Source organism: Pelobates fuscus, chromosome 11 (genome assembly GCF_036172605.1).
Source record: "Pelobates fuscus isolate aPelFus1 chromosome 11, aPelFus1.pri, whole genome shotgun sequence".
Classification (NCBI taxonomy): Eukaryota; Metazoa; Chordata; class Amphibia; order Anura; family Pelobatidae; genus Pelobates; species Pelobates fuscus.
This window is the reverse complement of record NC_086327.1, coordinates 94,634,145-94,647,241: the sequence shown is the minus strand read 5'-3', so window position 1 is coordinate 94,647,241 and position 13,097 is coordinate 94,634,145.

Genomic DNA, 13,097 nt, shown 5'->3' with positions numbered 1-13,097 from the left:
AAACGTATGGAACTATTTTCGGCTGAAAAGTCCGTGCGGTCGGTCTAAACTTTAGGAGCCCCTAACTCCCGAACCGCTCATTCGATCCGACCAGTTTTTGGATATGTTGGCCTCCAGAACAAGATCTATCTAGCGATGCAGGGTGTATGGGTGTACCCCCTGGTTTTGGGGTACATCCAGAATGTGGACAAAAGTATGTGTAATATAATTGTGTTACTTGGTTATCTGAGGGGAGGGGACATGTGGGTTGAACCCAATATATGATTGGGTATTTTATGCCTCCCCTTGGGAGTGTCCTCTTTGTATGTATTGCCAATAAAAAGCAGGCTGGGCATCCCAGTCCTGAGTTCTCATTTTGACCCTCAATTCGCAGCCTCGACTCGTTTTGTGGGGGGAAAGAATATCCTAGCTGCACCATAGCTAGGGGGAGATTCTACACTTACAGGTCTCTACCGAGTATCGCTCCATTCTACTCTTCAAGCCGGGAACCAGGACATCCAAGCGATCAACCCTCCTGCTAGACAGGGGGCAATCGTAACAATTGGTGGCAGCGGTGGGATCATCCTGGAATTCCTAGAAGAAGTACAGAACGGATGGAGAGGAACTACGACAAATTGAAACGCACCACGTTAAAGGACTTACTGGAGAGCCGAGGGGGACACGCGAACAGCCGCCCAAGGAGAGAGCTAATCGCGGAACTAACAGAAATGGACCAGAGCCTTACCATGGCCGAAGCCACTGCCACTTGCACCGATGAGAAAACCCGGTTGGTCCGGGAGAGGCTGCCCCTGTATGGGCCAAACCCCTCCCTGGAACTCATACGGCAATTGATGGCCGAGGCTGAGGCAGATGTCGAAAAGGCCAGAGCCCACGAACACAAAATGAAACTCGCCGGCCGAACCCCCCCGGAGACAACGGAAATCCCAAAGATTCCTTTTGCAGCATTTAAGCCGTTTGTGGAGAGTGAAATGGGGGTTGACGAGTTCTTGGCCGATTTTGAACGGCAATGTGCACTGCACCAAATCCCCACAACAGCTTGGCCCAAGATACTAGCCGGGAAACTGGCGGGTCGAGCTATGGAAGCTTTTCGGACTCTCAGCCCCGAGGAAGCGGAGCAATATCAGACGGTAAAAGACACCCTACTTAAGAGATATGCCGTAACCCCCGACACTTATCGCAGACAATTCCGCAACACCAGTAAGAAAGTAAATGACACCCATGCTGAATGGGCTCACCGCATGCGGAGGGCGGCTACCCACTGGATGAATGGGTGCCGTGCCGTTACCGCGACCGAAGTGTTGGAACTGTTTTTATTAGAGCATTTTTATGACGGGTTGGCCCCAAAGGACAGAGAGTGGGTAAAGGATCGGCGTCCGAGCGATCTCAATGCGGCAGCCCGACTAGCTGACGAACATCGGGACGCTCAAGTTCACGAATACTCCCACTCTCGAATAGCCACCCGGCCCGAACTCCGAGAAAACCCTAGACCAAACCCCCGACCCGAGTTTCGTACCCCAGTGCCGGCCGGACCTACTCGATATGCCGGGCCACCCAGCCAGTACCCCCAAGAGCGTACACGCCCCACTTGCCACAAATGCAAGCAGCCGGGGCACTTCATTTCCAACTGCCCCCTAAACAACAACCTCCCGGGTAACAACCGCCCCGCCCGTGCTTTTTGTGTAGACCAAGCAAATACTATGGAAGAGTATCTGGGACCATTACATGAAGCTAACCCTGTGTATGCCGCAACCGACAACCGACAGCACCATCGACAGGAGGTACTGTTGGAAGGCCGCCCGGCACAAGGATTGAGAGACACAGGGGCCACCATCACCCTAGTCCAGGGGAAGCTCGTACCACCACATAAACGCTCCACAGACACGGTGGCAGTCCGAGTGGCTGGAGGGGACATATACAAATTACCCACAGCAAAAGTACATCTTGATTGGGGTGCGGGAAAAGGACTTGTGAGGGTGGGGATCATGGACAGTTTACCCGCTGAGGTCTTACTGGGCAACGACCTGGGCCCTATGACTTCGGCATTTGCCCCCTCCTATAACTCAGAGGCATATCCGGTTACCACCCGGTCCCAGGCAGGACGGGCTCGAGAGGCTTCACCGGTGCGGGAGACTCAGGTAAGACCGATCCCGACTGTACCTACCTTCCCCGACCCATTACCCTGGGATACCCCTACCGCCTTCGAGACTGAGACTAAAACTGACCCCACTCTCCAGAAATACAGAGAGCGGGCCGACACTGGGACGGGGGGATCCGACCAAGAGATATTTGTATGGGAACAGGGGAGACTGTACCGACAGACGGAAAAGAAAGGGAACCGTAGGAGGCAGTTAGTAATCCCTCACAAATATCGACGAGATATCCTCCGGATAGGCCACGACATCCCCCTAGCCGGACATTTGGCCGTAACCCGGACCCTTAAACGTATCACCCATACCTTCTTTTGGCCAGGGGTACATACCGATGTGCGTACGTACTGTAATACGTGCGAAGTGTGCCAGAGGGTCGGCAAAAGAGGAGACCACCCCAAGGTACACCTCATAAACATGCCCCTCATCGAAGAACCGTTCAGTAGAGTGGCCATTGACCTGATAGGACCCCTCGCCACTCCCAGCCCCTCCGGGAAACGGTATATCCTCACTATTGTGGATTACGCTACCCGCTACCCGGAGGCGGTGGCACTATCTAATATCCAAGCAGACACGGTAGCCAATGCGCTGGTCCAAGTCTTCTCTCGTGTAGGATTTCCCCGAGAAATCCTGTCCGACCGGGGCACCCAGTTCACGGCGGAACTAACGCAACAACTATGGCAGGTCTGTAAAATAAAATCCCTACTCAGTTCCCCATATCACCCCCAAACCAACGGACTATGCGAAAGGTTTAACGGGACCCTTAAGCAAATGTTAAAGACGTTTACCCAGGAATATAGGGACTGGGAACGTTTCTTGCCACACCTCCTATTCGCTTATCGGGAGGTGCCGCAGGAAACTACCGGATTCTCCCCGTTCGAACTGCTGTATGGGCGCAAGGTCCGGGGCCCCCTAGACCTGATCCGAGAGCATTGGGAGGGGGAGACGGAGAACACCGGAGTCCCCATCATGCCATATGTCCTAGAGCTTAGGGACCGCATGGAGCAGCTAGCCAGGTCGGTCCGGGCTAACCTCCAGGCGGCCCAAAGGCGACAGAAGGTCTGGTATGATAGGGGAGCACGGAAAAGGAGCTTTGAGATAGGGCAAAAAGTAATGGTTCTTAAACCCGTTAAAACAGACAAATTACAGGCAGCCTGGCAAGGCCCCTACCAAATAATAGAAAAGAAAGGAGATACCACGTACGTGATTGCCAGCTGCCACGACCCAAGCTTAAAGAAACTGTTCCATATTAACATGTTGAAAGCATATCTCCAACGCCCCGAAGATGTGCTGGCCATATGTAGTCCCGCAGCCGAAGACCCCGATAATTTACCCATTCCCGACTTACTTACCCAGGACCAACCGGCCGATATAGTGGGCCAGGTACAGATAGGCGAGCGGCTTAACCCAGTAGAGAGGGAGCAATTGCAGCAATTGCTCCGAGAAAAACAAGCGATGTTCTCCCAAAAGCCAGGGTTCACCAACCTAACCACCCACCAGGTAGATACCCCTGGACAGCAACCCTTGAGACAGGCCCCCTACCGCATCCCCGAGGCGGTCAGAGCGGGTATGAAACAAGAAATCACGGAAATGCTGAACCTAGGAGTCATTGAGTCCTCCGATAGTCCCTGGGCATCCCCGGTAGTACTCGTACCCAAAAAGGACGGTACTACCAGATTCTGTGTGGACTATCGGAAACTTAATGATAAAACCGTGACAGACGCCTACCCCATGCCCAGGGTAGACGAGTTACTGGATCGCATAGCCCAGGGGAACTACCTAACCACCATTGACCTGTGTAAAGGTTACTGGCAGATTCCCCTGGCCAGGGAGGCTATCCCCAAGTCGGCATTCGTCACCCCGTTTGGCCTATATCACTTCAAGGTTATGCCATTCGGGATGAAGAATGCCCCGGCCACGTTCCAGCGCTTGGTGGATAGACTCCTTGATGGCTTCCAGGGTTTCGCCTGTGCGTACCTGGACGACATAGCGATCCATAGCGCGTCCTGGGAGGAACACCTAACCCATGTAGGGATGGTCTTAGATCAGATTCGGGCCGCCGGCTTGACTCTGAAACCAGAGAAGTGCCATTTTGGCATGGCTGAAGTGCAGTATCTGGGGCATAGGGTGGGATGCGGGAAACAACGACCAGAACCTGCCAAGGTAGAGGCAGTTGCCAATTGGCCCACCCCCACCACCAAGACACAAGTACTAGCCTTCTTAGGTACCGCAGGATACTATCGGAAGTTTGTGCCTGACTATAGTGCCATTGCCAAACCCCTGACAGACTTGACAAAGAAAAACCTTCCTCGACAGGTCCTGTGGTCTCCCCACTGTGAAATAGCGTTTCAAACCTTAAAAACTGCTCTTGTGAATGCTCCCGTGTTGGCCGCCCCAGCCCCTAACAAACGTTTTATCGTCCACACAGACGCTTCCATGTTCGGGCTGGGAGCCGTCCTCAGCCAAGTAGGCGAAGACGGAGGGGAACACCCTATTGCCTACATCAGTCGTAAGCTCCTGCCACGCGAAGTTAGCTATGCCGCCGTGGAAAAGGAGTGCTTGGCACTGGTGTGGGCACTAAAGAAACTGACTCCTTATCTGTACGGGCAAGAATTCACTCTGGTAACGGACCACAATCCCTTGGTATGGTTAAACCGGGTCTCTGGAGATAATGGCCGGTTGTTACGATGGAGCTTGGCTCTACAACCCTTCAATTTTACCATCACTTATCGACCCGGGAAACAGAATGGCAATGCCGATGGATTGTCCAGGCAAACCGATATCAGCCCAGCCTAACCAGAAGTCTGGACAGCCTTAGTCTACCCCGAAAAGGGGTCAGACGGTGTCTGCCAGAGTGTTCCACAAGGAGGGAGCACTGTTACATTACTGTTGTCCCCTGTTATAAAAGATTTATTCGGTCCCATACTTTTGGTGCTTTGGACACTGTTCTGACGAATTTACAGTCCTCGTATGGCCCAGCCCGAACCCGCTATGTACACCTAGAGGTGGCCGCCATTTCGGGACTTTTGCACGTGGTCGCGGCCATCTTACCTACAATCAGCGGTGGTCGCCCAGAATCATCTGGAACCAAAAACGGAGACCCACCTAGGCGAACACCGCTGAGACCTCCAGGATCACAGAACTCAGTGTTGGACATACCGAACTATTCACCGTTCAGTAAAGCACTTGCCCTGCACCTGGGGATTACAGCGACCCCAGGAAGGACTACGGAAGACAAAGGGTTGTGGGGTTTTTACCGTCCGAACGAAGACCGACCGCAAGGCCTAAACGTATGGAACTATTTTCGGCTGAAAAGTCCGTGCGGTCGGTCTAAACTTTAGGAGCCCCTAACTCCCGAACCGCTCATTCGATCCGACCAGTTTTTGGATATGTTGGCCTCCAGAACAAGATCTATCTAGCGATGCAGGGTGTATGGGTGTACCCCCTGGTTTTGGGGTACATCCAGAATGTGGACAAAAGTATGTGTAATATAATTGTGTTACTTGGTTATCTGAGGGGAGGGGACATGTGGGTTGAACCCAATATATGATTGGGTATTTTATGCCTCCCCTTGGGAGTGTCCTCTTTGTATGTATTGCCAATAAAAAGCAGGCTGGGCATCCCAGTCCTGAGTTCTCATTTTGACCCTCAATTCGCAGCCTCGACTCGTTTTGTGGGGGGAAAGAATATCCTAGCTGCACCATAGCTAGGGGGAGATTCTACACTTACAGGTCTCTACCGAGTATCGCTCCATTCTACTCTTCAAGCCGGGAACCAGGACATCCAAGCGATCAACCCTCCTGCTAGACAGGGGGCAATCGTAACAGGGACCGTGACCAATGGGAGTCCTAGAGTGCGCATAAACGGGTGGACGTCGTCTGGTTTCCGTATTGTCAGGTAGTCCGGGCCATGTCGGGCTGAGAGGGAGAAGGGGTATCCCCAGCGGTATTGTATGCCAGCGTGTTGCAGGGCGGTGGTGATCGGGCGTAGGGCTCGTCTGGCCTGTAAGGTGAAGCGAGATAGGTCTTGAAAGATAGCGATGGTCTGGCCTTCCAAGCGGATGGTGCCCAGGCGTCGTGCTGTGCGCAAAATTTCTTCTTTTAGTTGGAAGTTATCTAGGCAGCACACTATGTCTCGGGGCTGATCTTCTGGTGCTGGTGGTGGTCTTATTGCGCGGTGTGCCCTGACTAGGCCTATTCTGGGCATATTCTGATTGCCCAATACCTGGCTAAAGATCTGTCTCAGGAGCTCTGGGATATTTTCAGCCGGGCCCCCCTCTCTGACTCCACGGACTCGCAGGTTCATCCTGCGTCCGCGGTTATCTAAATCGTCTACCCATGTGGTCAGGTGGGCTATGTCAGCTTCTTGTGTTGTTACTGCGGTGTTGGCTTGCTCTAAGTCTGTGCGGAGTGCCCTGGTTTCGGCTTCCGCAACTGACATCCGTGCCTCCACATTTGTCAGGTCTGCTCTCAATTGGGCCACTTCTTCCCGGACCACACGGCCCAGGCGGTCTGAGAGGGCCTCAAAGTCCATTTTTGTAAGTAGATTGGGCAGTATCGCCCTCCACTCACCATCCGGTTGCGGGGGTTGCTCCGGTATCGGGGAGGGTGATGGTGAGAGCCTCAGTGGGGTAGATGGCGTGGAGTCCCTGGTCGGGCTTGCGGCCTCCATTTCGCGATGCGGCGTTCTGTCGCGGGCCGCGGTGTGTAGGAAGGCCCGGATGGTTTGATCGCCGCCCGGTCTCGACGTTCCCGGGGTACCGGCGGCATCTGTCCCTCGTTTGCGACCCATTTGTTGTCTCGTTGGTGTACAGGGTGAGCAATTAATTGCGGTTTATCGCGGGTGCCACGAGGAGCTGTGGGATTATGCGGCCATGTTCTCCGGCTGCCGGACACGCCCCCCTCGGAAGCATAGTTTGCAAGTTTAATGTTGAAGGAACAGTGGTTACACTGCCTGGATGGGACAGAAAAAGGAAGCTATCAATGGCTTTAACCAGATTTCCGAGACAGCAGGAACTGGAACTGTGCAGGTAGATCAGCGGTATGTATGGAGGAAGAAAATGAATAAAGCATATGCTAAAAAGCATGTTGGCGGTTCGGTGATGCTCTGGGCTGCTTTGTATCCTCTGGCACTGGAAACCTGCAGCATCTGAAAGGCAAGATTGATTAATTGAAGTATCAGAAATAACTAAGAGAAAACATGATGCCATCTGTGAGGAAACTGAAGCTTAGGCGTCATTGGACCTTCCAACAAGACAATGATCCCAAACATACCTAAAATTCAATCAAGGCTTGGGTACAGAAGAAGTCCTATAAAATTCTACAGTGGCCATCACAGTCACCTGATGGGATTTGAAGAAGACAGTTGCAGCACACAAAGCCAAACATATTACTGAACTGGAGGCCATTGGTATCTGGCTATGCATCTCATTTGCAGCAGGTCATAACAGCAAAAGGGTGCTCTACTAAGTACAAAAGATGCTTGCCACGAAGGGGCTGAATACATTTGAGACTGGTGAATTCATTATAAGTTGTATTTTCTGTTGAATTTGGGGAAAACACTTGTTGCATTCATTGTGTTGAGCTATTTCAAATACTTTTGTTTGATTTGTTCACTCCTAAAAGTCTGTAAATTTTTACAATAAACCTGATTTTGAATAATTTTGATTATTTGACAAATATATATATATATATATATATATATATACAGAAAAATGAAAAATCAAAATGCACTCACAGGTCTTCTTGTTAGTGGAACACTTAGTGCTTTATTAATTCATAACTGGTATACAAAAATCAATCGACGTTTCGACCCTGCCGGGTCTTTTTCAAGATCACAAAGTACATGACAGTGAAGTGTTTATATATAAAATACAAATCTAAGTAAATGTGCACTTACCCAATGGTGAAGTGAGGAAGAGTGAGTCTGCCCGTTGGAACCCGGAAGTGCTTGGAAGCCGCATAGAACGTCACGTGATCGGGACGTCGGACGGAAGAAAAGTGGTTGCCGAGGCAACGATATACACAAAAGGAACTAACATGTCGGGCGCAAGTGAAACGCTATGGGGAACAGAGTGGATAGTGTAGACTACCAAAAGGTCTATATAGCCCAGATGCCAGGAGAGAGTGCTAATAGACAATAACCAGTGCTGTACGTCGATTAACGTTGATTGATTTTTGTACACCAGTTATGAATTAATAAAGCACCAAGTGTTCCACTAACAAGAAGACCTGTGAGTGCATTTTGATTTTTAATTTTTCTGTATATATTTGACGCCAGCAATTTGCACCCAGGCATATTAGACACAATTAATTGTCTTTGGAGGAGAGTGCCAAGCTTCCACTTGTACATATATTTTGGTGGGGCGTCCCACCTTCTTGGGCACCCCTATAGTTTATGACTTATACAGTTTGTGGATTTGTTCTGCTCCTTTTTTCAAGTGATTACAGCATGGAGGATTTTTTATCAAGAGCTGGAGCTCTAGCTGACACGGCTGAAACACATTCTATTAGCGATGAACATGCTTTATCTGTCTTATGGCCACGATCTACTAAATATCTCTCTCATACGAACACACCGAAAGAACTATATAATGATTTATTAAAGTTAAGAAGACGCGAAATAGACCTGGACCTGCACGGCGTGTTCATCTCTGATTACTATCGGGCTAAAAGAATACCCAGGGGTTTCAGAGTTAGAAATGCCCCCACCATTGGTAGGCAGAATCCAGATTTTTGCAAACGCTGGATGAACATTGCAAACAAGTGTTCCTTAGATTCGATGGTAATAGTGGTTGAGGAGGTCGGGAAAGAGCTAATCCAGGTGAAAAAAACTATCCAGGAATTTGAAGTAACAAATGTCACCTCTCTACAGGCACCCACTGCGAACGAGATGATGATTAAATTACAAGACGATATTCAGAAATATCAGAATGAATTAATTCGCTTCAAAAAACAAAAATTAACCAAGGTGAACCATGACTATACACACACCACCAAGTGTATAGATGGCTCAGTGGCATGGACACCAACACTAGGAACGTCCCTCCTAGATTTAGACCTCGTATCACCAGACCGTCCTCACACACCATTGACATTAGCTCGGGCAAATCAGCGTCGGATGCTGAATCTAAGGACACCAGACCATCGTCCAGAACTAAACCTTTTTTAGGGGCTGGCATCCATCATCAAGACCTCCCAGAAATGGGCATGGAATCCAGTGGGCTAAGAAAAAGAGATCCCCCAGGCGAGGGAAAAAGGGTCACCAGATATGCCAACATAGCCGCAAAACCCCCATCACAGAAGAAACGTCTGTAGTATTCAATCTTTCTAACAAACCACTAACAGAAGCCCATCTTAGTCTCTTAAGTAAAGGTCTGACATTTATTCCGGTTAAAAGACCCCAGTCATTTTCAGTTGAAATTGACATGTATAAGGTACAACGCACTTTGTATGCCAATGAATACAGGAAAGATGATTCTACATATCAACCACATCCCTTTATTTATAAGGAGAAAAGAGACATCCAATCAAACAACATGACCATCAAAACCTTTGTACAGACTATACACAAGGATGTGCTAAATATCATAAAAACACCGCCCAAACATAGACCCAATTTGACCTTGGATGAAAAATCTGCACTTCAAGATCTTCGTGATGATGTGAATATTGTAATTCGCCCCGCAGATAAAGGCGGAGGCGTTGTGATTCAATCATACCAGCAATATAAGTGTGAAATTATGCGACAACTGAATGATATTTCTACATATCGTAAACTCACTTATGATCCTGTTCAGTCATTTCAAAAAAAGATCCAACAACTCATCGATATCGGCCTTCAAGCTGGTTATATTGATTCTAATACAGCAAAATATCTCTTGGTGATCCATCCTATACACCCTGTACTGTACACCCTGCCTAAGATCCACAAATCCAGTCAAAATCCACCAGGCAGACCCATAGTCTCGGCCAGGGGTGGTTTATTAGAACCAATTGCTAAATACGTGGATCATTATCTACAGGATTGCGTTAAAGGGTTGCCATTTTGCCTCAAAGACACCCAGGACCTTTTAAGACAACTCAGAGAACTCGGTCAGAATATACAAAGTGAATTTATTTTTGTCACTCTGGACGTTCAGAACCTATACACGGCAATACCACAAGCGGAAGGGATTGAAGCTGTCCGCATTACTTTGTCTAAATGTACAGCATACAAAGGCCCCCCTATCAAATTTATTTTGGAATTACTCACTATTGCACTCTCTTGCAATTATTTTAAATTTGAGGGTAATTTTTATTTACAAATATCTGGGACCGCTATGGGGGCGGCCATGGCTCCATCATACGCTAACATCTTTATGTCATGGTTTGAACAACAATACATTTTCTCCACATATGCAAATAAAATACTGAAGTATTTTAGATTTGTGGATGACATCCTTCTCCTTTGGACTTCTACATACCAGGAATTGGAAGATATGGTTCAACAACTAAATACGTTACCCACCACCATAAAATGTACTCTTAATCAGAATCGTGACCAAATTCACTTTTTGGATGTTTTACTGTACAAAAACATGGGTGAAATTGGCTATATTCTACACCGCAAAGATACGGACAGAAACACTATTCTATCAGCCACCAGCTTTCACCCTCAACATCTAAAAGACTCTCTGCCTATCTCTCAGTTTCTTAGAGTCCTACGCTACAACAGTGACATTTCTCATATGAACACTCAGCTGGTGGAAATGAAACAACGTTTTATTGATAGAGGCTAGGCCCCTCACACATTGGAGATTGCTGAAAAAAGAGCCAGAGAACGCTTTGATTCTAGCGTCAACACCAAAACCATGAAGACACAATTGTTTCTCCCCATGACCTACCACACAGCAACTACAAAAATAAAAAACACGATACACAGACACTGGGATGTAATACAAGCCGATAAGAATCTCCCTTCGATTTTCCAACAACGTCCTATGATCAGCTATAAAAGAAACCGCAATCTGAGGGACTTATTAGTTCGCAACGACCCTACACAATGTTACACTAAGAAAACTTGGATTAAAAAGAAGGGCTGCTTTAAGTGTACTGGTTGTGTAACGTGTAGCCATATGCTGACCAGTACCTCCTTTGCCCACCCACATACGGGCAAACGGATACCGATTAAGCACTGCATCACCTGCACGACAGACCATGTCATCTACATGGTGACCTGTCCATGTGGACTATCGTATGTCGGGAAGACAGACCTCACATTACGCTATAGGATGAGGGGTCATCGATCCGGGATAATGACGGCATATCGGGACCAAACCACGGAAAAACCCATGGCAAAACATTTCTTGGCTATGCAACACCATCTTCCCACACTCAAATTTATTGGGATTGATCATGTACCTCCTCTGGACCTAGGCGGCGATCGATCCAAAATCCTTTTACAGAGAGAAGCCTATTGGATCCACTATTTGGACACAGTTACACCTAAGGGATTAAACGAAAACATCATATATTCAATGTTCTTGTGATGGTGGTGATTATTATCATTATAGGTTTGGTTTTTCCTGTACCATTTAGATCCGTTTAACCTCATTTTTTTCTTATTATTTTTTTCATTATATTTTTTTCATTATATATATTTTTCTTTTTTTTATTATTTTTTATTATTATTTTTATTTTATTATTTTTTTATTATTTTTTATTATTTCTTTAGTTATTTAGTCATCATGCCCAGATGCCCTATGGCAACTATTGGCAGTGGCATTGATTATAGCCTTTTTTTTAGATAGATATTACAGCTACACGCCTCAGTTATTATTCTAGTATTATTTTTTATCATTATTTTTATCATTATTTTTCATTAATTATTTTATCCTTTTTTTCGTTCTTTAGATGTAGGTAGCAATCATATGCTACTAGTATTTTCTGGGTATATTAATTTTTTCCAGGCATTCGAGTGTGTTCTATGATAATCAGTGGTGTTGCGTATGGATTGTTATTGTTTCCATCTTTACTTCTGGCGTTTGACATGTATGCAGCAACTATATGCTATAATTATGATTCTGTAGGATAGATCCTATTGTAGATTAGCCACACATAGAGAGGTATGTGATTCCACTAGACGTTAGTGTTCTATTAGCATTAGACTTTTTTATTGTTATTTTGCATTTATTATTAGTTTGTTCATTTGTATATAGTAATCATATGCTATAAGCAGTATATTACCATTCTGCATGTCGGATTTAAATTTGGACCTGTCTTAGACAGTTAGCTGAGTGTGAATATCTGGCATCACGCTAGATTTACTTGTTAGTGGCGTTTAGTCACTTATTGATTTATTTTCCTGCTCAATTATTGATTTTTTTCTGACATGTTATCTCAGACTACTCCATGTGTGGTCAGTTCGTTATTCAATAGGCTGTCCTGTTTATCCTTTAGATAGGATACTTATTTAGAAATACATATACGTATTGGAGTAAGTCCCTGTCACCTTTAGAGTTTACAACATATTTTGTAGTACTAGATTATTATATTATCAGTACACTTTACAGTATGCTTTAGTGTATAAAACATGTATATATTATGTATATAGCACTGTATAAATATATGTTGTTCTCTGCTTTGATTTTAATTTTTAATTTATGATGTCAGGTCTTTTGATTTGTTTCACTGTTTGTATTTTTTGGCTGGGGACTCTTTGTCACTTGTATGTCTTTAACACTAAACACGTCAGTGTACAGCACTGGTTATTGTCTATTAGCACTCTCTCCTGGCATCTGGGCTATATAGACCTTTTGGTAGTCTACACTATCCACTCTGTTCCCCATAGCGTTTCACTTGCGCCCGGCATGTTAGTTCCTTTTGTGTATATCGTTGCCTCGGCAACCACTTTTCTTCCGTCTGACGTCCCGATCACGTGACGTTCTATGCCGCTTCCAAGCACTTCCGG